The sequence below is a fragment of the Protopterus annectens genome, chromosome 1.part1 (assembly GCF_019279795.1).
Source record: "Protopterus annectens isolate FY-2018-M chromosome 1.part1, PAN1.0, whole genome shotgun sequence".
Taxonomy (NCBI): Eukaryota; Metazoa; Chordata; order Ceratodontiformes; family Protopteridae; genus Protopterus; species Protopterus annectens.
In genome coordinates, this window is record NC_056726.1 from 657,604,199 (window position 1) to 657,631,330 (window position 27,132).

Below are 27,132 nucleotides of genomic sequence, written 5' to 3' on the forward strand. Positions count from 1 at the left end.
CAATGATAAATACAAATCATTTTCCACAAAAATGACCAGTACACAACTTCCTTGCACCAAAAAGCCATAAGATCTCCCACGTTTGCAATAAACAGTCCCACTTCCACAATGCACCAACGCACCTAACCATAATAATTCAAATTGGCCTTTTCCTACTGACTCAAATAATACACCCACATTTCACTTTAACATCATCCTAGCCCAGACTGTGAGGGAAAGCATAGATAAACTGTTATACAAACCAAGCCTAAACCACAGCAATCATTTAGCATTCCTGAAACTAGCAAGTCGTCCCTTCTCCAAACTTATTCCATACATTTTTAATATGACATTAACCTCCATTGTCCTGTAAGAGTGTAGGCAATTACTGATAATTCCAGCAACTTCTTTCTCCTCTCTTTTTAAATATTGACACATCTCAGTGTTATGCAAAATGGCAATAGTCTCAAACAGAATAATCTATAGCAACATTATAGATCATCATTTGTGAACCTCAACGCAGCTACTACTCACAGCACAGTACACTAGCAGCTCTACCATCTGTAGCAGAAAACATTTATACATCAGTGAAAAAAACTGGAAGCCACTCATACTTTTTTATTTATTTATTCAGATTATTTGAAACCATAAATAATGCACTACTGATAAACAAGCAACAATGCCCAAAAAGTTTGGCATTATTGGGGAATTAACAGACTGTCCAGTGATGTCGTGAGGCCCAACAGCACAGGTGAAGGGCCTCTCCATCCATGGAAGGCCAGTTATTTCCCCCTGTAATGCCTACCCTGGAGGGTATTACTGTGCTTAGAAAATGGGCTATCTGTTAAATTGGTTTGTTTTTGTTTGACTATTAGTATATTCTTATTTTTTTATTACATTTTTGACGCAAATGTTTTATAGTTGCAGTAGGATATGCAATCGGTGCTGAAGGACATCTTTTACATCCAAAATATATATTATGTAAGTATTTAATGTCTAAAACTCAGACAGACAGACACAAACACACACACACACATACACACACACACACACACACACACACACACACACACACACAAACAAACACAGCCATATACAGAGTCACAGACTGACTTGTACGCAAACTGTATTATATATAACCTAAGCACCTCCACCCTTGAACTTTCAGCAGCTTCATACAAGTATGAAATTAATTTCAAAAGTATACTGCAACCATTCAAAATGGTTCTTTGTTACCTAATTCTCCTCAAACTGTGCATTGCCTGGGATTTTAAACTTAATTGAAGCCTACCATTACTCTGAGCAACCATGTTATAGCACTCCTACCACTTGTCTCAATAACAAGCTCTCAGATAACCTCAAACCAAACAAATGTAAAATGTCTTCAAATAACCACATAACATACCCAAAGCATTGGAAACAAAGTAGACCTACCTAAAGCCTGCACAGTCCAATACAACCCTGATATATTAGCAATAACAAATATGGATCAAAGAAAACCTTTACCCCTTCATCAATCTTAAACAATAAATACACCATATACTTAAACACTTAGCCAGGTCTTAAAGTTGATGGAGCAACACTATACCTAATTAAAAAACACATTCACTTGCTCTGATTTGCAAAATCATATGCTGACAAGAAAACATCCCAACTGGATATAATACACACACACACACACACACACACACACACACACACACACACACACACACACACACACACATATATATATATATATATATATATATATATATATATATGGGTCATTGTTGTTTTGTCGACAGTACGATTTATCCAACCATACTTTGTCGAAATCACTTTAGTGATAGTGCATTTTGTCGAAAATGCACTTTCTCTAACGAAAACAAAAAAAACCAACAAAATAAATAGGCCGTTAGCATGTACCTTTAGTTGCTGATCAACGTATACTGTTGATGTACAACTAAGGAAACTCTTGTTGAGATTGCAGTACAGTGGGGATAAGGGAATATTCCCTTTTCCCCACTGTAGTGTGATCTCAGAGTGAGAATTTTAAAGTAGGGGGTGTGGGAGATACAGCCCCCCACATGGGGGGTGCAGGGGGGCTTGCCTAATATTGCATATTAGTGTTTACTGTGTTGTTTTTTGTTTTTATGTTTTCATGTTTAGTTTTTTTTATTTGTCCGCGAAATTGCATTTTCGACAAAATGCACTATCGTGGAAATAAGTTCGCGGAAGTACGGTTCAATGAACTGTACTTTCGATTAAAGAACATAGACCTATATATATATATATATATATATATATATATATATATATATATACATATATATATATATATATATATATATATATATATATATATATATATATATATATATATATATATATATATATATATATAAATAAATACATATAGATACATATATATATATATATATATATATATATATATATATATGTGTGTGTGTGTGTGTGTGTGTGTGTGTGTGTGTGAATATATGAATTGACTAATACTAAAACAAATACAAGCAAATTTAACAGTAAAGGGTCATATGAACCTGTACAAAGCATTAGTCTGTATTTTTCCTCTACCATAGAAAACTATCTTCAAATAAACACTAAGCAGTACACTAAACTCATGCAGCAATAAAAAAAGTGATTATCACTGGAGACTTGAAACTTCAGCTCAGATATGTTGGGACTGAAACACATACAAATCTATAGCTTTTAACCCCAAAGATCCTTATTCAATTAAACACCACCCCTCCAGACATAAGTCCTTTTCTAAACACTATCCCCTGGATTCTCTATAGCTTGCATGGCGTGCAAGATCGGTGCAGGAGCTCAAGCAGGCAATATGTCTGCTGTGTGATCCAGGAACAGCCTGCAGGGGCATGCACGAGTGCTCCTGCACTAACCCTGCACAAACTAAGCCCTTGTATGCAAATCACCCCATTTGCTGGAGAAATCTATGCAAATGAGATGATTTTGCAATCCAGGAAGCTTGCAACCATCCGTGCAGGACTAGTGCTATCTGCAGAAATGTACTCAGTTAGTAACCGAGTACATTTCTGCAAAATCCAAAACGGAGCTGTGATAGCTCCAAATAAAGGCTGCATATCATGTAGTAAGCATGCCACTGGCCAAGTATAAGGCCATTGTATTGCAAACAGTAAAAAAAATACAGAAAGCAACTTGTATTTTTTTAGCCAATCTTGGCTGTTTAAGCGTAGGGCAGTGGTGTGCAAATGGGATGGGGTGTGTGTGTGGGGGGGGGGGGTAATAACAAAATAAACCTAAATTAAGCATTCTAACTAAAATCAGTATTCTGCTATGCAAGTCAATGGCAGGCAGAAGACAACATGGCCAGTGAGTAGTGGTTGCTAAGGAGAGAGGCTCAGTGTGAGATATGTAGTGAGACATGTAACTATGCATTAGCAGGCAATCCTGTGCATATGAGGGGAAGGATAGCGAATCCCAGTTTTCCCCAGCATGTGAGTTAGGTCCCAACAGTGTAAGAGTAGGAATAGCTTGGTGCAAGCCTAGGAGTTCAGTGACATCATGGGGGGGTGTCAGGCATACTGTAAGCATATCTGTGCCCTGTGGCTCGGGTTTGCTCCAAGCTTAGCACAGCTAAGCTAGGGGGTGTCTAAACCTGCCTAGCACTCTTTACAATGCCTAAACGGGTGTGTGCACTCTGCATCAGGTTTTAAAGGCAGAAAACAAATGTTAAACCAGGAAATAGCAGCAGTGTGCACATTTGTGCACTCTATTTGCACGGTACGCCCCTGGGCTCAAACAGGAAGGCGATGGGAAGGGAAAACTGCAGTAGGAAGGTAATCAAGGAGAACTAACATAGCTGACAGGTGAAATGCATCAGAATCAGCCAATTACACAGGCAGCAGACCAGCCCAGTCTAGAACACTACTATAAACTATGCAGACACCTTCCCCTCTGTTTTTTCCCACACTCTACACCACTGGTGTAAACAAGCGGGGAACTTTTAACACTCACAACAGCAAAATGATAGGGGCTGCAATAGCTATCATACAACAACTTGTGGAAGAGGCTGAGGGTGGTGAGGATGTGAATGCTTTCAACCAACCCACAGTGAGGAGATGGAGAAGAGTGTATAAACCCAGAGTAACCTACCAAGGGCTACATGAGCTGCAGATAGTGGAGTGCTATAGGGTGGACAGGGACCTCCTACAGCAAATTGTTGAGCTGTGCCGGCCACACCTCACACACAGAACTAACAGAGGGGAACCCATCCCAGTGGATACAAAGGTATGTGTAGGCCTATGAATACTAGCTACAGGTACCTTCCAAACGCCAACTGGGGATATGATGGGGATTTCACAGGCATCAGCATCCAGGGTACTCCACCAGTTCCTGGATGCCATGTCAGCACATGTCAGTGAGCATGTATATTTCCCCAACACCTGTGAGGCTTTGGCCAGCAATATGCAACTGTTCCACCAAATAGCAGAATACCCTGAGGTAGTGGGTGCTATAGACTGCATGCACATATGCATCATAGCACCACCCGTGAGTGAGGTAGGATCTACATCAACTGCAACGGCTTCCCCTCCATCAACTGCAAGGTCGTGTGCGATGCCCAGGGCATAATAATGAATGTGCGTGCTGGCTACCCTGGAAGCTATCACAATTCCCACATCTGGCATCTGATGCACCTGTACCAGAGATTTGCCAATGGGGACATCCCTGACAGTCACCTAGTGGGGGATGCTGGATACGTACTGGAGCTGTGGCTGATGACACCGATCAGAAATGCACACACACCCGAACAAAAACTCCATAAGGAGGCACATGCACAGACCAGAATTATAGTAGACCATGTGTTTGGGATGCCCAAGTCATGGTTCCGGTGCCTGGACACATCTGGTGGAGCCTTGCAGTACTCACCAACTACATGTACCCAAATTGTCCTTGTATGTGCCATGCTACAAAATATGATCCTGCGGAAACAGCTGCAGCAGGAACAGCACAGGGCAGGGCCACACAGCCCCCCCCCACCATTGCCAAGGCCTGCATAGGCACAGAGTGACTCGGAGGAGGAACAACCTGAGCCTGCCCCAGTGGGCAGAAGGAGGCATGCCCAGTATGCCCTGGCCTTGGCAAAGAGGCAATGCACATACACTGACACAGGAGGGACCCAGGGAATAACACCTCTCACTGACTCACATACAGTAAAAGGGATGCCAAATATTACACTACCTACGCTTAACCATGTGTAGGGAGTATACTATGTGCATCTGACATAGGCATCCCTGCAGCATCACCCTCAATACTGGGACACCCACAAGGTAAGTGACTCACACATGCCAGTCAGGAGGGTGCACATACCCAACAACAGTCACAGCCAGAAGGACAGGTGTAGACAAACAGAAACAAAGGCTGTGCTATGGCCTCTGAATGAGGCCTATGGGTAACCTCCCCCCCAGGCCTACACAGACAGACTACAGTAGATCATGCAGTGGGATGTCAGTTCTGAAGGTTAGGAAGTCAGAAACTAATATGTAGGTAATTAAAAGCTAAGATCTGTACTACACTGGTATGCCTCTAGTCATCACGATAGGTAAGACTACATAATGAAATGGAGTACCCGACATACCAGTACAGCCCTAGCAAATGTGTACAAGTGTCAGGTGTGCCTCCCCCATCCTACATAGAAATGTAGTCACAGTCAGGTGTGCCCCCCAATCCTGTGTAGAAATGTATAAGTAGTCAGATGTGCTCCCCCCATCCTATGTAGAAATGTAGTAACAATCAGGTGTGTCCCCCCAATCCTGTGTAGAAATGTAGAAATAGTCAGGTGTGCACCCCCATCCTACGTAGAAATATAGTAACAGTCAGGTGTGCCCCCCAATCCTGTGTAGAAATGTAGAAATAGTCAGGTGAGCCCCCCCATCCTATGCAGAAATGTAGTAACAGTCAATGCCAAATGATCAACGGATACCCTGCAGAGACAGCATGCTACTTGTAGGTGCACAACACAAAGGTCAGTATTGCAGTATAAACTACCAGGACTCAATCCACTCCTTCAATACAGATGGACATACTGGGCATGCCCACACACTTAGAGAAATGAAGGCAATGTCAGTCAACAACATACTGAAATTCATACTGGGCATGCTCACACACTTGGGAAGGCAATGTCTGCAAACACCAGTGGACCAGACATATCTGACAGCCACAGATGTTAGTGCAGTCACTCCTCAGTATGCACCACTCATGCTTTGCACACACAGTGGATAGGAATACAGGCATATATTTAAGGACAGCACAATATAATAAGCCAAAGGTAGACGTACATAGATATGTGGAAGAGGGTGACTGTGACAAGGAGCCATCCAGGCCTGTCCCACCCAGCACACAGCCAAAGGGCCACAACCACACAAGGGTCAGATGTCACTCACTGCAGATACTAGCCACCGTTATCTGTCAGCATTGCAAAGTATGTGGTGCATGTGCCAGCTGTGCAACATGACTGTACAAGGAAGTAGACATCTAGCAGCTGTATAAACATACCTGTGAAATATGACCCAGGTTGTGCCCGCATGTGGCATGTCAACCCCTAGATGAATGGGTTATGGCCCATGCATACACACTGCCCTCCCCATAGCCCCACTATGACATGCATGCTGAAGTCATCCACTGTGAAATACACCTCTGGAAAGGTCATTGCCTAGTAATCTCCATGGTGCATCCCATAACTGTGCACTGTTGTAATGTGATAAACTAATCAGTAGGAGCTCTAACCCCAGCCTTGGCAACTGTGTATGTGTTTACATGTTTGTCTGTCTGTGGAGAGAGCAATGCTTTTTAGGGTGGTTATACTCCCTACAATTCAAATTATCTACTTTGGTAAGGCTGTTGATGTCATTCACCTAGAAATACACCTCTGGGAAGGTTGCTGCCCAGTAATTGCCATGGTGAATCCCATAACTGTGTACTGCTGTAGTGTGATAAACTAGTTAGATAGGAGGGCTAACCCCAGCCTTGGCAACTGTGCATGTGTCAGACTGTCCCTGCCTGTGTAGAAAGCAATGCATTTTAGGGTAGTCACACCCCCTACAATTTAAATGCACTACTTTGGGAAGGCTGATGTCATCAACCTAGAAATACACCTCTGGGAAGACTGTAGCCCAATAATTCCTATAGCGTGTCCTATAACTGTGTACTGCTATAGTATGATAAATTAGTTAGGTAGGTGTTCTAATCCCATACTTGGCAAGTGTGTTTGTGTGTGTGTGCCTGTTTGTGTAGAAAGAAATCCTTTTTTAGGGTAGTCACACTCCATACAATTCATATACTCTATTTTGGCAAGGCTGCTGATGTCATCCACCTAGAAATACACCTCTGGTAAGAGTGTAGCTCAGTAATCTTCATAGCACGTGCCATAACTGTGTATTGCTGCAGTGTGATATAGGCCTTTGTTAGGAGTTCTATACTCACACCTGTCAGTTGTGGATGTTTTGTATGTGTTTCAATGTCTGTGTAGGAAGCAATGCATTTTAAGCTAGTCACACTTGGTACATTTCAAATGCCCTACTTTGGCAATCCTGCTGATGTCATTCATTGTGAAATACACCTTTGGAGAAAGAGTTGTCCAGTAATCCCTGTGGTATGTCCCATAACAGCTCCATGCTGTAGTATGATATAGACCTTTGTTAGGGGTTCTCTACCCACACATGTTGGTTGTGGATGGTTTATGTGTGTGTCACTGTCTGTGTAGGTGAAATGCATTATAGCCTAGCCACACTCACTACAATTCAAATGTCTTACTTTGGCAATCCAGCTGCTGTCATCCAATGTGATATACACCTTTTGATAAGGAGTACTCCAGTAATCTCCATGGCATGTACTATAACTGTGTAGTGCTGTAGTGTAATAAACTAGTTAAGTAGTGGTTCTACTACCAGATATGACAGGTGTGTGTTTGTAACTCATATTCTGTGTGGAGGTGTGTTTGACACCTGGGCCCAATATGCAGTGGGTTTTGCAAATTTCTTATATGGTGGCCCTTGTATATATCACAATGTCCACCGTACAGGGATAACAGATGTGAAATAGCCAAGAGGCTAGGGTGCACATCCATACCTATATGTGTGACATCAAGGCCAGACAATCACAGTTAGCAGCACCAGTGTCTTATACACACACACACACACACACACACACACACACACACACACACACACACACACACACACACACACACACGCCGAGGCAACAGCCAATATGTGTGTAGGACACTGCATACTGGCCACTGATAGTAACTATGGAGTGATTGCAGTGGCCTACAGAGGGCATGGCACCCTGTCTATCTGTCCAATAAGCACATACATGCAGACAGTGCACTTTCCCCATGTTCCCCACTGAACACCCGCAACACCTGTGGTGCCATCACGTGCCCACAAAGGACACGCCATGCCTGAAAACATGCCCTGTATGGACAGATGCCACTGACACCAGGGAATGCTGTTAGCATGCTATCAATGTAGGTGCAGGGTTAACCTGCTGTCCATTAGAAGTTCCCGCCACAAGTGGCCAGGACTGGCACATCTGATGATAATCTGTGTACACAACATGGGCCCCACAACCCAGGTACAGTTCCACATGTCACTGTACATGCATGCGGGAGGTGTGCACTTCCCAGACACCGTCCATGTAATGGACTAAGGAACACATACATGGCAAGTGATGCACAACATTTGCCACACGCAATAGTCATGCAGGTGACTGGATGGTGGATACAATACTCATCTGTATGGGCAATGCAGAAACCACAGCCCTGAGCCACAATGCAGACCATTGCCATGTGGCCTGATGCCAAGGTATACCCATCACCTAGCCTTGCATAGCCATCTGGCACAGTCGACCACCACATACCTGTGTAGACATGCACCCATGCATGTCAGTACTGACACCCTGTGTGTTTGTTTGTGTGTTGTATGATGTGTATGATCACATCCACACCCACTACAACCCCCAGTCACATACTGAAGCATGCTGTCTGATGTCAGACACCTCCCCATACCCTTTGCCCATATAACCTCCGTATGACACATGTGGTGCATGTGATACCTGCACAGTAATGTGTTGTGGCAATCTCACTAGTGATGAGCTGTATCCCTGGCCCTGCCAAGTGTATCAATGTGTATGCATCACTGTGAGACTGTGGCTGTGTTGATGCTGGCACATGTTCATGCGGACAGGCACGTGTACTTCACCTACCGTATAGCTACCATATCTGTGTTGCAGATGTCACTCACCATCACATATATGTTCTGAGGACTCCACAACAGGTGACCTATGTGGCGTATCCAATAACTGCATAGGACTGTGATAGCACTACATAGTTGTTAGGGGTTTGATACCCTGTGCTGGTAGGTATGTGACACAAACATAATTAAGTTTTACTCTCCCACCCCTCCCTGACTTGTCTTTGCCTCTGTCTTCCTCTTCTCACTCCCTCACTGGTAGATGTGGAGATGTACACCTGCTTTGCTTAGGCAGCAGCATGTGCATTTTAAGTGATGCTCATGATCAGCTGATGGCTTCTGCATGAATTGCCGCCCTCCCCTAGCTGATTGCATGTGGAACAGCTGTGGTAACATTCCCATGGAAACACATTCTAATATCTAGGAACACCATGTTGTTGTTGGGCCTTTCCATTCACTGTGAGCAGGAACTCGATCTGTTTTTTGGCAAACAGCATCTCAGATGGATTGGGGATTTACCTCTGACAACCTACACTGTGGAAACAGGCCAACATGCAGGAGGGGGATGTGCCTGACCTGACTACAGACTGTAAGTGCTGCTATACTGCATTCGGAGAAATGTTGGTTTAACAGGGTGTGTGCGGATATGGCTGTCCTACATGTATCATTACCTGTCATGTCAGTTCTATGTTTATGAGGACTCCCCATCTGTAGGGCAATCTGCAGACTGGGCAGTGTGTGATGCCTTTGGTTTCATGTGGTACCCACAGAGCATGTATTTGTGAACTGCAGAAGGTAGTGTGAGGATTGCAGTCTGTAGATGGTGAAAGCCATGACAGTTACTGACTTCATATCCCTCATAGGACATATGTTGCGACAAACCCTGTTACAACAGTAAATTTAAGATGTTATCACAACAACATGTTAATATTGGCCCTGTGTATGTGCTTCCAGCCAAAACTATGTCAACCTTTGTACATATGTCATGCATTAAGAGGTGCATATGTGCTGTACACCATAATTAGTGTCATCATATCTGATAACAAGCCAGCGAGATATCAGACTGCTACACATGTTATGTACAGTAGGGGTTATATTTGATGACATAACCTGGACATTCTGTGGTTGTTTGTACGGTACTGAGGTCTCTGTAGTTATAGTGAATGTCGACAGTGTGTGTATTGTCAATATGTACCTTGATCTGTGTACAGACTGTAGTAGATGTCATCATTCTAGGTCCCATCCTATCTGATGTTACATGCTGCTCCACTGTATGTTACTGCATTGGCTTACATGTTTGTAGGGCCATACACACCCATGTCCCATAAAACAGACAGGCATCAGACCACACTGTGTAGCGGCCTAGTATATGTAGGGTTAGTGTGTGAGTGGCACATATGAGGATGGTGTTGAACAGATAGTCCATATACTGTAATATTATGCTAGTTTACCATATGTGGCTGTGCCTGTGTTCACATTGGTTGTGGTTATACACTTCCACATAGGTGTATCTTACCCTGTGCTGTGACATGCCTGTACAGCCTGCTATATATGCAGGTACATGTGCATTCCCCCATAGGAGATGTAGGCCAGTATTCAGCCAGTCTGCCTGTAGCCTGCACAATGCTTTGTTACATGCCTAGCAGCTTAGTGTACTTACCCAGTGAGATGTCATGTGCAGATATTTGCCAGATGTATTACTGCCGGGCCTCCCTTAACAGTCATGTATGTCAGATGGAGCAATGGGATGCTGTACAGATGTATGTCAATATCTAGTGGGTAGTATGTGTCCATGGCACCTCTGCACCAGCAGTTATTATGTGTCAGGACAGACAGGGGTGTGTGAATGCATAACCTATGGGGGCGAATGTATACCAGTCATTATGTGTTATACCCATCTACATGGCTGTTAACATCCATATTGTCAGGCTTGGTCCACATGTTCTGCTCTAAGGGGTTCTATGTATACATCTGAACTGTACAGAGTGTGTCAGAATGTCCACATCTATTGGCCAAAATCTCTACTGTAGTCAACAGGAGCATTACGTGCTTGCAGCGGTACTGTACTATGATGTCCTTAGGGTGTCTGTCAGTAGCCAATGGTGCACATATGAAAAGCAGATGTGACTTCCCACACACACCACGTCTGTGAAGACAGTCCCTATTACAGTAGCAATAGTCTACTAATATACCTGCTATACATATCTGACATCCCCTTGCACTACGGAGTTGTGACTGTAGGGGCTGAGGTAGGGCTACAAACCCATGTTCAGGACATATGGTGAATATATATGTACATATGATTATCCAGATAGCTATGTAGATAATTACACATGTACATATCGGCATATATAGATGGGTGTGTATACGTACATAGAGATGCATATACACACCTAGAAATATACATATACAGAGCATTATATGTCTACACATTTACAGATAGTGATACATATGCACATATACGTATACCACGCTGCCATTCCTACCAGCAGTCCACTGCTGCTGTATCCCCCACACAGACGATGGGGCTGGGGCCATATATGTGTGGGCTTCACCTACACAATACATGTATGCCCATATGCATTCCAGAGACCAGTGTATGTAGTAGTTGTATATGGCCCTGTATTATTGAGTCTGGGGGGGGATACACCATACATAACCTAGGCTGCTACAAAATGTGGGGATATCAGAGGTGAGCTGCCTTAACGTATCTGGATGTACAGTACCATATATTTCACCTATCTTGACATTACTTACATAAAATGTGTTACTGCAGGCCTACTGCCTCCTGCCATACAGACTGTTCTGTTTGCCAGTGTGCCTGTGATGGTGTCAGTTATACCTTGTTATGTAACAGTTACATCCCATTTGCCCAACTGAAGTCTGTACCACCTAGTGATTGTGTACAGAGTGTAGATAGAGGCTGCTGGACTATACACCTGCAACACTTGCTGCTGATTGTGTGGCATCTTGTGGCCCAGTCTATCTTTACTGTTGTACAATTTGAAGGGATTGGCCTGGACAGCAACAGTTGTGGACTTTTCCAGACTACTGTATAAGTATAACTGTTTCACAGTTGCATTACTCTGTTTATATGGATGTCAGTGTCTGAACAGCTATATGACATGGCATATACATCTGTAATAATACACAAGTAAAGGTATTCCATGTCTGCAAAACTGTGTGTGGTGTTTTATCCTATGACCTCTCTGTGGGTATATGTTGCAGGCAACAAATGTCATTTGTATGGGTGGCTCATCCAGTGTCCAGTTGTTAGGGTGTTAACTGTAGGCATAGTGGCTGTTTCATATTGTGTGTGCCTACTACATGAGTATCTTACTGTACATATCTCTGCGTGTGTATGTGTAGTCACATGTATATCTATCTATATTTATATATATATATATATATATATATATATATGGATCACCTTTAAAACCTCAAAACCACGTTTGCCCGACACACTAATGACCGAAACGAAAAGACCGACAACATAAAACGCCGACAACGCAAAACACCGAAAACCATTACACCAACACACTACACGTAAACAACACAGTACACTACATAATATATGCACTATCCCTAACCCAAACCCTAACCCTAAGGTCCGACACTACCGCACACTTACCCTACCTGCACCCCAACCCTAACTCACTTACCCACCCCTAAACCCACAGTCCCTCGCTATCGCACACACACCCTACCTGCACCCTAACCCTATCTCACTTAACCCACCCCTAACCCACAGTCCCTCACCATCACACACACACCCTACCTGCACCCTAACCCTAACTCACTTAACCCACCCCTAACCCACAGTCCCTCGCTATCGCACACACCCTACCTGCACCTAACCCTAACTCACTTAACCCACCCCTGACCCACAGTCCCTCACTATCGCACTTACCTGTCCGCTCCTAACACTAAATCCCTCACTGATCGCACACTTACTGAGTCCGTCGGGTTCTCACCTTTCAGTCATCTGCATTTTCGTATTCTCGTCCCGGATTCCGTTCGCAAACGCGAGTTCGAGATTTTAAAGGTGACCCATATATATATATATATATATATATATATATATATGTATCTGTATGTGTCTGTGTATATATATCCTGGGGATGTTGATAGCTTCCACATTTTACATGTCCTATGGGAGCCAGACTGTACAGCATGATATGTTACCAATACCAGCCTGACATCATAAAGGTGGGATGTCGTACTGTTAACATCTTGTGCCCATATCATGTCAGGTCCTGGTTATGGGATCTGCAATACTTGATAGTGTATTGCAGGGTGGACGTGTTTGTCTTTGGGGGGGGGGTATGCCTATTCATACAAGACGGATATTGTTTGAGGCCTCTCAACCCCATTAATGGTGCATGTGGACATATATGTTTTAGGTAATCTACCACTGCTATCTAAGGATGTATGGCCATATATACCCATATATTTATATATATATATATATATATATATATATATCTATATATATATATATATATATATATATATAGATATATATATATATATATTTATATATATATATATATATATATATATATATATATATATATATATATATATATATATATGTATAAAACTATGTCCGTATATACCTACATATATATATATATATATATATATATATATATATATATGTAACTTGCTGCGTATATGTAGACATATAGGTATAGACATATATATGTGTCGATGTAGGCATTTGTATGAATATATGTTCATATATATTTATACATATATGTATATATTTCTAAATATATATATATATATATATATATATATATATATAGATAGATATGTTGTATCTGTTTAGATATTAATATATTTAGACACACACATACATATAAATGTTGCTATACATTCTCTGTACTGTTGCATGACGGGGCTAGATGATATGTTTCTGAAAACATTAGATTTACGTATATCAAGCATGGTTTAGTGATCAATCACTTTGTCTATGGTGTGCAGTGTCCTGGGTTCGAGCCTTACAGTGGCTGTTTATTTTGTTGTTGGGCAGAACATGGGCCGTTGGATACAGAGTGATTAAGGCACTTTCAAGCAGTTGTAAGTGTGTTTATGCGGAGGTAAGCACTGCTAACTTCTGGTTACAGTTTCTTATACTCAGTTAGCTTCTTTAAAAGAAAAGAAAAAAGGGTTGATAGGAAAGTGGAGAAAAAGGTGCACAAAGAGGGAAAGACAGTAGGGAAATAGCTAGGGAATTGCAGGAAGGGTGTAGGGCAGATCCATAGCTGCCCATTTCTTCTGCAGCAGCAGCTGTGCATATACACTGAATATGGAAGTAGATTTGGACACTCAAACCCCTGGGAGAGGGATGAGGACAACAATAATAAGTTGTGATGCCAATTAGACCGGATTACATGTGTCTAGTGGACAGGTGTGCAAAATGGACAGCTATGTATGGGGCAAGATTTTTTTGTGGGAACAGATTGCCCTTTTTTTCTTTTTATCAGGTGAGAGTGGGATGTTGAGGAGGGGTAGTAGGTATATTTGGGGAGGTAGGTTGGGTAGGTTAACTGACAAGACACATAAGATGTATGCAGTATATGACACATGTGAGGGGTAAACACTTTGATGGGAAGGGGTGTTGAGATATCAGAAGCCCACAAGCCGCCTAGTGGTAACTGTGGAACTGAGGTCCCTACCCATGGGCAGTCACCACTGCACCTTTACAGCCCCGAAGGTGGTGGTGCTGGGGGTTGAGCCGCAGAGCCAGGCTGACTCTCTAATCGTGACACACAGCCCTCAAGCTGGCGTAGAAGATCACAGAATTGCTCGTTGATCGCTCTATGCACCACAACCCCGACCTGGCGATGGGTGACAGGTGCTTGTCTGTTCCCACTCCCAGGGGGGGCGATCCCCATCCCCTGAGGCAGTTCCACCCACAGGTGGTGCAGGACCAATGGACAAGGAGGTCTGAGGTTGGGCCACAGACATGCTGGTGCCCAGTGCCACAGCCAGCTGAGGTGGGATAGGTGGGTGTGCTGGGACCAGCCTTCCCAAGCATGCTATAGTGTTTAGATGTCATCATCATATATGGGTTAGTTATAGTTATCACATTCCAGGGTTAGGTATAACAGCATGCATCGATATTCCCATTAACCCAGACACCAGATATGGAATAGTTGCATAGCAAACAACACACATGCATATATGGGACCACAGTGGTAATAAGAACAGCATGCAGGTACGTTGATGGCACCATGCCAACAATGTTGGAATAATTCAATATGGCACATGCATGGGAACCATTAAAATATTTATCAAACAACTGGACATTATCAGAGTCATTACATACCAGATGGGGTGGGTATGTTGATTATTGTTGGAGATAAGGTGGGGGGGTGAGAAAGATGTCAATTAACAAGTAGTATATTCCTGTAGTCCACATTACTTTGCTAGTCAGTGCTGTTATCTGTACCTTACAAGTCTTACTACACTACCCTATCACCTTTTTTGGACAGTGATATGGCTGTCATCATCATTACACATGAACCGGTTTTACCTGCAGTATACACCTCTTACCTGGTATACCTGTGGAGAGAATGTTTGCTAACACTGACTAACTGTTCACATACACCTGGATTCTAGGTTGATGTTTTGCACTATGCTATCTGACTCTTTCTGCACAGACTCTGGCCATGTGTTGACCACATGCTGGTGTGCCAGGACATATCTAGAATATTGCCCTCTTCCACCTTTAGTGACCTGACACACACATATACATGCTTTCCTACATGGTCATATTATGTATCACAGTGTTGGTGACAGTAACCAGTGATACGTTATTATTTGGAGAAACTGCAACATTCACAATCCCCAACAATACCAGGGTGGACAGTACCAGTACAGGTTATATTGGTCTGTATTTCTCAGGACAGTGTTCGTATCCAACGTACCTGTGGGAGCAATGTTTGTTAGCACTACCTGACTGTTGCAACACAAGTTCCAGATTACACATTAGTATTCTGCATATACATCTCACTCTGTTACTGTACACACTCTAGTCACAGCTTGACAACATGGGAGTGTAGATAGGACATACTTGCAATAGTACTCTCCTAACAGTTTTGGGGGTTGCTACAGTGACAGGTGTGTTCTCATGATGATTGACAATCACTTGTATTTCTTGTTTACTGGCTACACATCTGGGATCATCCCACATACTTACCAGGGGGACAGGGGGACAGGCAACAGATATGAACACATATACTGGACATTCTGGATGTGTACAGTTGAGGGGTATAAATCTGTATGCAGTCTAATTCCACTACCAGGATTCAGATCATGGTTGTGTCTGCTACAACTTAAACACTGTCCATCACAGTTGTGTCTGCTATATTGATATTGCTGTATATCTCCAATCTGCTTTCTGTCTTATTAATCCTCTGTGTTTATGCATTCTGACCTTGTATAATAGCACTCTTATACAGATTTCCTAGACAGTTATATGTTGTAGGACTGTGTGGGCAACAGTGATGTGTAATACCCCATTATTCAGATTAACTGCATATCATTCTTGTATTTCTGGGCACAGTGTTGGTATCTGACAGACCGGTGGGAGGAATGTTTATTAGCACTACCTGAATCTTCCCACACACAGTACCAGGTTCCACATTACTATTATGCACTTACATCTCACTCTGTTACTGTACACACTCTAACCACAGCTTAACAAGTTAGGGTGTAAATGGGACATACATGGCTTCTTAGTCACATAAGGTATTGGGGAGTTGCTAGTGTGCCAGGTTTGTTGTCATAGATGTGTGAGAATCAGTTGCATTTCCTGTTTGCTGCCAATACATCTGGGATCATCCCACTGATTTCTCAGGGGGGACAGGTTGATAGGCAATAGATATGGGCCACTACATTCTGGACATATCTGTACAGTTGTGAGGTATAATTCTGAATGCAGACTACTACCACTGGTAGGAATCAAACCGTGGCTGTGTGTGCTAAAGCAACAACAGTTCACATCTCATTTGCATGTGCTATTCGTTTTTTGTTGTCTGCATTTTCCCTCTTTACTGTCTATGTGTCTCTCAGTTGTACTAAATGGTCTCTAGGGATTACACCTGTCATATACAAGCATTCCTACACATTCAATATATGGTGCAATGGTGCATGGTGTGGGTAACAGTGCTTATTACAACAGTTCTATTACATGATTGCAAATCGACATTACCATATGATACCAGAATATACACATGCATTCCAGCAGTTAGACCTGTTTTGTCAGGATATTACACTTTTATTGCCATACAAACAATATGAAACTCTTCCTGCTATAGTCTCTACTGTATGCAGTACTTGCCTTGAACAATACAGGTTTTATACTAACAATTAATTTACTACTACTTTTATTTTTATTTCCTATGACAGTAAAAGTGTGAATATTACTGACCTGCCTCACATCGCAACAGCACCAGGCAGCTGATGTGGGCTTCCTGCATCACGGCACACTCCTTTGCAGCTGTGGAGGACATAAGAGGAATATTTAGCCATACCTGTCCATGATATACCTGAGCTGGCACTTATTACACACATACTGGGGTGATACTTACACACGTCTGGGATATCCCCTGCTGCTCTAGCCTCTTGCAGCCACTCCTCCAAGTCAGCCTTCAGCTGCTTCAGGTTAGCATAGTGGTGCTTGACTGGCTCACCAGTTCAGGGTATGCCAGTGGCACTGGTGAGGTCACGGGTGAGACAGTCCCAGGCCTCCGCCTTATATTGGGACCCCGGTACTGGCCCTGCAGCAGTCTCTGTACATGGTCTTTAACTAGGAGTCCTGCTATGACCTTGGACTCCTGGATGCACCAGAGCTGCACCCAGAAGCGCACTCCTTCTCCCCTTACTACCATAGTGCCTGCAAGGGGAAGCTACATCCAGTTATGAGATGTATTCCTGCCTCTTGAGTTTAAGTAGGGCCAATTTCCCGCACTTTTCCATGATTAGCTGGTTTTGAAAAGGCTAAGCTATGGGCAAACCTGCTTACCTAAGGTTGGCATTGTTTAAAGGGGTATACCACTGGGCACAAAGAGTTAGCTGGTCTATACATTGCTCACACCTCCTAAGCTGGCCTGTGCAATGTTTAGCATTGCTTACATTAGACTTTGCATTATAATGCCTTTTTGGCATTGAATTATTAATCATTACACCTTATATGTATGCCTGGTATCCCTGATTGATGTGTACGTACACTCTGTGGGGTCTTTGTGTTTTATTGGGGACTTCAACACTCTATTACAATTACACCTCACTTCTGGGCTTACTGCTGTACTCCAGTTCACAGATGTATGTTATGTGGTGAGTTATGGCACATATGACTGTATACTGATGCTTTTCACAGCTTCAGTTTGGTTATACTATGGTGAGGACATGTTTACTACTACCTCATTCTTCTGCACTTCTGTGATGGCTTGGTGGATAACTACTAGGACTATGATGTGTAGGGTCCTGGGTTTGATACCTGCATGGTTGCTTATTTTGTTGATGGGCAGAACAAGGGCTGTTGGTTACAGAGAGATTAAGGCACTTTTGAGCGGTTGTAAGTGCGTTGGCATGATGGTAAGCACTGCTAACCTGCCATTACATCTGCTTACAGAGAGTTAGCTTTAGAATTGCTTAGCCAGTGTAGGCATTGCTTACCCCTGCGCAAACAGACTTAAACCCACTTACTAGTGGTTAAATATGCTTAATACTGCTTATTTGTGCTTAAACCTGCTTACTAGTGCCTTATTCATTATGACACTGACACTTCACATGTGTATTTACTGCAGTACTCCAGTTCATAAATATATGTTATTTAGTGGGTTTTGCAACAAAATTATTGGTCATAACGTGCTTTGCCATGTAAAATGGAAGGTGTTGTAGTAGGACTTGAACCAGGAATGTCTGCATGTAAGGTAAATGCTCTGCCCACTACACTATTGCTATACTAGGAAAAATGGCAATTGAACAGCTTAAAGTTCACTTAATCCACCACAACAGATTATATGATAAACCAAAACAAGATTTAATGTAAGCGCTTTCGCTGGAAAAATGTTCCAGCTTCTTCAGACTACACACAGTAAAATACTTAGAAAAAACACCTTTTAAAACAATTCAAAAAAACGAACTGCCAATAGAGTTCATTACCCCTCCTGATGTCATACACAAGCATTTAAGAATTAAAGCTACAGGGGGTTACTCCAACTTAAAACACACTAGGATGCTTAAGCAACCTCACAGGACCATCATTAAAGAAAATAAAGAATTTTTTTAAAAATAATTTTTTTTTAAATAAAAATAACAATAACGACATTACTGAATTTATGTGCTATAAATAACACCTTAAAATTATATCCTTTACATGGTTGCGATACGGCTATGTTAAGTCACTCACAGATCTAATATACTATATTTTTATGAAGTAAACTATGATATGTGAGACCAACAGCTTGGTCTTTAAAATAATTTTTTTGAAGGACTACTAGAACAATAACAAAGGCTTTGCCAATGTATACAAACCATACCCACTTAAAGACCTCATTACAACACAGTTTAAATCACCAACATTTAGGCACATATCAGATACTACACATTGTTGATATTGCGGACTAAGCAGGTAATATTAACTATTGCTATACTGTTTCATTTGCATATATCTTTCTTGTTATCCTCTTCAGTCTTTTAAGCTGCTTTAACCGCAGCTAAGCGATGGGCACATCCACCCACCTACGGTTAGCTGTAATCAGATTTTAAAAAAACAAAAAAAGGTTTCTTCATTTTATTTCCACATTCTGTTGCTGTTATACACAAGGGGGACTGTTGGTGGGGATATGCGGTCAGCTGTGAGCCATCTCGCTCATTGCATACCCCTTTCTGCTATTCTACATTGTGGGGGCATGTTTATTCCGAGAGCTCTGCTCTCAGACATACCCCCTGTACTCTTACATGCCCCATGTAAGCCTAGGAGGTCGGGCAGCATGCTTCATTAAAATGCATGTGGTCACTTCCATGCAGGACTAAGCTAGTCCTGCATGGAAGATAAGTAAATCTGGGGGAATATCTTACTTGACTGTTTCTTGAATATTCCAGAGTGTATAAAATCCACATGCTGTCTCCGTAAAACAGTTAGCAATTGCCTGCTTATACTGACCACCCTAAATGTCAAACCCTTTAAACCCTCTTATGTTATGTTGACTACTCCCACAGTGACTGAAACACAAGAGGACAATGTCATCTCTGACTTATTTATTTATTTATTTTATTTTACATCATTGACCGGGATAGTCCAACTTAATACATGCCCATTTTCAGCGGAGGCCCGGGGAGAAAAGCTCCACCTAACAAAACAAAAAAGTAATACATATCAAAATTTTACACACAGGATACAACAAGATAAAAGCTGTCAATTTATACAATCATTCATTTGTAATGTAGCATAAGTAGATTGCTAAAAAACAGTTGAGAAATGGAACACATTATAGGGGTGGTGCTAGTCAGGGTTTGAGCAAGGGCAAAGCCAGTGTGATTTAAAGTATTTTTTGAGGCCTTTTTTGAATAGGGTTAGTGAGGATTCATGGGTAAGGTCTGTAGGAAGTAAGTTCCAAGTTTTACCAACAGTGTTGGCAAACAGAGCATCCCCAGCAGGGTTGTTGGATTTTTGGGTTAGAACCATTAGTCTATTAGATGAGCATAATGGCCAGAGGGCACTATGGGGGCTGGCAATGTTTTTGAGTGCAGGGGGGGTTTCGGGTTGGTTGAGGACTTTATGCGCTACTATGAGCTGGTTGAACTACAGTAGGGTAGGAAATTCTAGCAATCCTAGAAGATTTAGGTTGTGACAATGGTGAGACCTGTATGCCATGCCAGTAGCAAATCTAGCTATGTGGTTGTAACAGCAGGATATTTTGTTGAGATCAGTTTTGGTCAGTTTGGTGAATACAGGGGGAGGCATAAAGAAGGGTAGAGAGAAGATGGGAATGTGAAATAGTCGTCCTAGCAACAGGGGTGAGGAAAGGTTTGATCTTGTACAGGGAACCAAGTTTTTTTTAATGGACTTGATAGTATGGCTGACATGCATATCAAATTTGAAGTTGTTGTCTACTATTACTCCTAGGAGGTTAGTTTGATCTTCTGGGGAGATAATAGTGTCATTGTTAGATTTTATGGTGAAGAATGGAGGGGAGGACCTATGGGTAGGGGAGAAAAGTAGCAGCTTGTTTTTGTTAGGGTTCAGGATCAATCAGCGATTAGCTAGGCAATTTTCTATGGTGTTGAAGGTATTCTGCATTAGTGACAGTTAGGAGAGGAGGCTGAACATATCAAGGTAGAATCATCTGCATATTAGATGCAGGTTGCATTTGGGATGATGGTGTGAAGGTCATTAATAAAGATTGAGAAGAGAAGGGGACCTAGTATAGAGCCCTGGGGGACTCCTACTGTGATAGGCAGTCGGGTTGATAGCTTATCCTGCCATAGGACAGCCTGTTGTCTACCAAGTAGGTAGGACTGAAACCATTGTAGAGAAAAGTGGTCTAAGAAGATGGCTTTCAGGGTTTTGAGAAGTAGTTGATGGTTGACCATGTTGAAGGCCTTTGAAAGATCAAGAAAGAGTGCTGAGGATAGTTTGTTGTTATTACGATTGAGATTAATGACATTATAGAAATACAGGAGAGCTGAGATGGTACTGTGGTATAACCTAAAGCCATGCTGAGAGTCAGCCAGCAGCTTGGTTTGAATAAGATCGTGCGTAAGTTTTTTTATGGACACATTTTTCCATGATTTTAGCTAGTGGTGACAGAATGGCTATAGTTCTAAAGTTTGACAGATCTATGGAGCTACCTTCTTTATGGAGAGGTATTACATGGGATATTTTCCATATTGATGGGATGGTTCCTTCAGAAATGGATCTATTAATCAGGATAGAGATAGGGAGTGCTATGGCGTCCGTGGCCTTTTGCAAATATTCAGCAGGGAGGAGGTCAGCAGCTAGAGTTGTAGGTTTTAGTTTTTTGATTAAGGCTCCAATTAGGGGAGTAGGGACAGGTTGAAAGATAAAGGAGAGCTGAGTATTGAGTAGGTCATGGCTGATTATATCAGCACTGGAGTTTGAGCAGGTGGGAGTGAGATGGGTAGCTAGGGACTGGATAGTCTCTGTGAAGAAGCTATTGAAGGTGTTTGCAATTTCTACAGGAGATTTCTCAAGGGCAGGTGGCAGGCTAGGAGTGGTGGTATGACCTGGGTGGAGAAGGTTATTTATTCCAGCCCAAAACTTTTGAGGTTTGTTTTTGTGTTTCTGTTGCAGAAGGGAGTAGTAGGTTTTTTTTGTCTAGAATGACTTATAATCAGATGACTGGCCCATGTAAGCAACTTAGATAATCCAACCACTGCTCCTCTCTGCTTCAACTCAGTTGTTAAAAACACACTGGATAAACCCTATTCTGAACTGGACATCTATAACTATGAATCATGTCATCATAAAAGCCCTACTAAGGAATACAAATCAAAATATGAAAATACGGAAAAGAACAAACAACCTCAAATACCAGCACACATTTTCTGAGCAAAAAAGGAAATACAAGCTAGACACCTAAGAAGTGAAATCCACCTACCTTTGTAACAAATTCACCTCGCTTACTGATACATTCAAACAATTCTGGACAGTAATCAGACACAGTGTACTTTGGCAATGATAAATACAAATCATCTTCCACATAAATAACCAGTACACAACTTCCTTACACCAAAAAAGCAATAAGATCTCCCACATTTGCAATAAACAGTCCCACTTTCCCAATGCACCAATGCACCTAACCATAATAATTCAACTCAGCTTCTTCCTACTGACTCAAATAATACACCCACATTTCACTTTAACATCATCCCAGCCCAGACTGTGAGGAAAAGCTAAGAAAAACTGTTGTCCAAACCAAGCCTAAACCTTAACAGCAATCATTTAGCATTCCTGATACTAGCAAGTTGTCCCTTCTCCAGACTTGTTCTATACATTTTTAATATGACATTAACCTCCATTGTCCTCAGGGGCAGCTTGTGCTATAGGACTGCAGGACTGCAGCCCCCCCCCCCACCTAGAAAGCAAAGCAAAAAGAAAACAAAAAAGTAAAGACAAGAAAGCAGAAAAAAAAAAAACATTTACAATCACGAGTCCCGGAACTCTGCGCATGCACTGGGGACTCAGACAGAACTCCAGACTGCCTTTGTCGGCAGTCTGGATAGAGGAGAATGCATCTCAGCCCTGCAGATGCCCAGGAGTCTGTGCGGTGATGACCGCACAGAACAGAGGAGCTCCGGATTGCTTCATCTGCAGGCAGGTCCAATCAAGAGAGAGGTGAGGTGAGTTTTGAGCTCTTGCGGGACAGGATTTGGATTTCAGTGCATGGGTGACTTGGATTTTACTGCTCTGTTGGACTGAGCTCCATTCCATTTAATGTGTGTGTCGTGGGTGACTTGGATTTTAGTGCTCCGTTCGACTGGATATTCTACAGCAGGTGAGCTCCATTTGGTGTGTGTGTGTGTGTGTGTGTGTGTGTGTGTGTGTGTGTGTGTGTGTGTGTGTGTGTGTGTGTGTGTGTATAGGGGGGGGGGGGCGCTTCTCCCCTCAAGCTGCAAGTTATTAGTACTATGCTTACATTACCGGATTTCTGTTATTGAAATTCTGCTAGCTGAGGTGGTTATTTTTGATTTCCAGTTTTTCCTATTTTCCAGAATGTATGGGATTAACAGAAGCTGCAATTTTACAGTAGTATAGTAATGTTATTTTTGCTTGGGAAGGCTGTCATCAGTTTTAGGATTACTTTTCATGTCTGTTGTCGGGCTGATCTTCCACAGTTTGTAGAATACAGAGAATTGCTTGAGCTTGATGGAAAAATACAAACATGTTGATATGCATCTAATACAAGGGCTATAAAAGTAGTATTTATAAATAATATGGCACTTAATATAATATGCCATCTTAATTTAATTCCTCCATGTTCTTTTCATGTTGTTGGTCTGTGCGCCATTTTTGAAGTACATCGTACCCCTCCACTTGTTGGATTTGCCAGTCTGAACATTCCGCCAATACTTGGCACATCCTGGAGATGTTTTTCTTTTACAAATGTCTCTCCTTATTTAATTTTCTTTAGTAATTTTCTGCTGTGTGTCAGTCTTGGTCCTTGTTGAATACAATGGTACTATAGTAAAGCTAAAAAAAAAAAAGAAAATGCCTTTGTGTTTTGAATTCCCCTGCTCCACAAGTCTTGAACATATGGGTCTCTGCCCTCCCAACTTCAGCTTTAAATTATGATGGCTCATTGAGGTATATATTCTGATATAGCACTCTAGAAAATGTTGTGTATCACATGACATATGCAGATCACTTTTCCAAACATAATTACATTTAGAGCTATATATTCTATATTTCACAGTCCTTTTCAAACCTGCAGCTAATTCTCCACTACAGTAACTTCTCTAAGATTGCAACATCACTGTTGGCCCATATTTTATCCACTTTTTTGTGACTGTCTTCACTGTGTTCCATGGTATATCCAATGCTGTGGAAATGTTTTTGGACCCTTCTCTTGACTGATACCTTTCAACAATGAGATCCCTTTGATGCTTTGTAAGCTCTCTGCAAACAATGGCTTTTGCTGTAGCAGGCAACTGAGTAAATGTCAGGAAAATCCTGCTAGGACAGCTGAACTTTATTTGGGTTTAATCAGAGTCTCTTTAATTGATGGCAGGTGTGTACCCAAGAAGACTGAATGCTATAATTTAAATCAAAAGGTGTTTCAACAAAGTATTAGTTTAAGGGTGTGCACACTTATGCAACCAGCTTATTGTACATTTTTTATTTTTTTATATTTTTCGCCTAACAGATTTGTTTGTTTTCAATCGAATTGTACAGGTTATAGGTCACATTAAAGGTAGGAAAAGTGAGAAATGATTTAACAGGGGTGTGTACACTTTTTATATCCAGTTTGTGTGAAATGCCCCAGTTGCTACATGGTGGTGGGTAGAGAATAACGCTTGAACCCTGTACTCTTGGTCCCAAGTGGCAACAGCCTGAATTCCCTACCCATCACCATTTGTAAAAAAATTGCAGATTTTTGCCTATTTGTTCTGTTCCTCATAAAATCTATGGTTTCTGTATTTTCATTTCTGAACACAGTCAGTAGTGCAGTGGTAGCATTATTGCATGACAGCTACAGGTTGTCGGGTTTGATTCTTGGCTGAGGTGCTCTCTGTGTGGTGTGTGCATGTCCTCACTGTGTTTGTGTGGGTTTATTCTGGTGTCCTCCCATCTTACAAAGACATGTGTCTGGAGTGTTTCTTCCTGTGCCTCTGCTGAAAATTGGCTTTTGTTCCAAGTCAGACTTTCCTGGTTAACAAATGTTAAATAAATAAAAATGACAAGCATTTGCATTTCAGACTTCATATTCTTCAGAAAGTACATGTTAACACAAAACCTATTATAGCAATTTTCTAAGTTTATAAGATGGATATTTGAAATTTGTCCCTATTTTTGGGACTGTATTTCCCCATTATTGGCTTCGTCCAGGTTTTTTGTGCCAAGGTTGAGAGCTATGGTGAGAACTGAATTCACTGAATATGTTTGGGGGCTGCATTCCCCCATTATTGGCTTTGTTCAGGTGTTTTGTGCTAAGATGTTGACAGCTATGGTGAGAACTGAATTCACTAAATGTTAGCCATTTAAGTTTCAGTCTTCCTCCCTCTCATACAGCAGATGATCTGGCATAGTGGTATGTTGCTCTGACTATTTTGCACAGGGTCCTGGGTTCAATACTTGGCAGTGGAATGTATGGTGGTAACACAGCATTTTATTCTAGCAACTTTCCAACATTATATAAGCAATGTTTAAAATGTGTCCCTGTTTTTTTGGTGTCCCCCCCCCCACCTAAATTTTGGCTTTTCCAGATTTATTGTGCTGCAAAGTTCAGAGATACAGCTGAGTGTCAAGTAGATTTTACAAGAAGCTGAGAGCTGCAGGGGAACAAACGTTTAGTGCTGCTTATGCTGAGTCTGCTTGCATTATTAATAGCTCAACAGGTAGTGTACTTACCTTTTGATGCAGAAGGCTGTGGGTTCTACTCCCACAGTAGGTAGATGCATTGCTGATACTGTACTGTATTGTAAAGGGGTGGATGCTGCAGTCCTTTATGGTGAAGATATCTAGTAACTACGAACCTGTTATCAGTTTGCCATCCATTCCCTATTGCAATATTACTAGAAACTTGAGAAGACTTTTATGATAAAAATGTTCTGAATTGGGCAGTTTTGTCATTATTGGTCCATGCGTTTTGATTAATTGTTTACTGGAAAAATGTTCAAAACAAATTTAAAACGCTGTCTAATAACTGTACTATATTGTACAAGGAATATAATTTAATATAATCAGGAAGGTGTATCAAAAAGCATGTTCATAGGTTCATAGGTTCATAGGTTCGTACTAGGCTATCTGCCCTAAGGCATTTATAAGCCTAGCCAGAGTGTATGTGACTTACACCACCCCTTAGGATGAGAATACTACGCCCTTTTAGGGTTTAGTTTAGTATGCCTCTGTCTAGTAGTGACACAGAGATGACCCCCGGGATAAACCTACGATCTCCCATCCACTCGTCGAGATTTCTCTTGAATAGAGTCAGTGAGGGGCTCTGCCTAACATGGACTGGGATTCTGTTCCAGAGTGTAGGGAGCCTCTGGGTTATGAATCTGTCCTGCCAGCACGTCCTATTTATTTCTGTGTTGAGGTTTAAGTCACTTGTTCTCGTGGCTCTGATGGATTTGGATTTTCTGAGGTGGAGCATGTCCATTAATTCAGGATTGGACATGGCCTTGTACGTCAGGCACAGATCACCTCTGAGTAGGCGGT